The sequence below is a fragment of the Cebus imitator genome, unplaced genomic scaffold, assembly GCF_001604975.1.
Source record: "Cebus imitator isolate Cc_AM_T3 unplaced genomic scaffold, Cebus_imitator-1.0 Scaffold446, whole genome shotgun sequence".
NCBI lineage: Eukaryota > Metazoa > Chordata > Mammalia > Primates > Cebidae > Cebus > Cebus imitator.
Genome location: NW_016107761.1, coordinates 540,261 through 541,573, shown reverse-complemented (window position 1 = coordinate 541,573; position 1,313 = coordinate 540,261).

The window sequence follows — 1,313 nt, the reverse complement described above, 5'->3', positions numbered from 1 at the left end:
ACCAGCATCCCTAAGGGCTGCTCTGTTGGTGGAGTAGCCATTCTTTATTTTCCTAATAAACTTGCTTTCACTTCACTCCATGGACTCGTCCTGAGTTCTTTCTGCCACGAGATCCAAGAACCCTTTCTTGGGGTCTGGATTGGGACCCCTTTCCTGTACCATCCCTAGCCTCCATATTAACCGATCTTGTTCATTTCCAACCTTATGTGGTGTAAGGTCTTTTAGGCGGACTGACCGTGCCATGAACAGCATGGTAACCTCTGTGACCTGCACGTACACCCCAGATGAGTACCTGGAAGAAACGATCAACCCCTGCGGCGCCTAACTAATGTGAGGCATTCTTCTATTGTTTCTTATTCCGGCCTCAACTGACAAGGCCATTGGACTTTGTAACCGACCCTGGTCAACCTCGTGACTCCAGACCCTACGCCCCCATCCCAGCTTGCAAAAAACCGCCCTAAACTGTAAGTTCTGTAACCTTCCACTGCTCACCCCAACTCCTATCCCACAACCTTTGCTGACTCTCTTTTCTGTCTTAGCCCACCCACACCTGGGTGAATAAACAGCCACGTTGCTCACACAAAGCCTGTTTGAGGGGAATCTCTTCATTCAGAGCACGTGTTTTAACACATGACACATCAGGGGCATTTCATACCCTCTCAAGGGACTCATGGCTGCTCTGTCATTCCCGAACACTCTCCTGTTTGGGAATCAGGATGCAGGATGATCAGATGGCATCTGCAAACTCCTCTTGCCCTTCCGGCTGCTCCTTCTTTGTCTTTTTTTTTTTTTTTTTTTTTTTGCTGGTTTATTCCATTATTCATTCATTCCACATCACAAGTATATAGGGAGCACCTGCTCTATGTCAGTACCTCTTTAGGTGTGATGGTCCAAAACCCCTGCTGTCATGGAGCTTATAGTCTGGTGAGAAGTGGTGGGGAAGAAACAGCAATAAAACAATTAAGAGACTGAATTTGTTTTGGGGGGTGCCAAAACCCAAAATGAAATGATATATTTAAAGTGATCATTGCTATGAAGAAAAATTAAGGAAGGGCCGGGTGCGGTGGCTCATGCCTATAATCCCAGCACTTTGGGAGGCTGAGGCGAGAGGATTACTTGAGCTCAGGTGTTCAAGACCAGCCCGGGCAACATACGGAGACTTTGCCTTTACAAAAAGTAAAAGAAAAGTAGCCAAGCCTGGTGGCACGTGCCTGTTGTCCCTACTCAGGAGGTTGAGATGGGAGGATCGCTTGGGCCTGGGAGGTGAAGGCTGCAGTGGGCCATGATTATGCCATGCCATTGCTCTCCAGTCT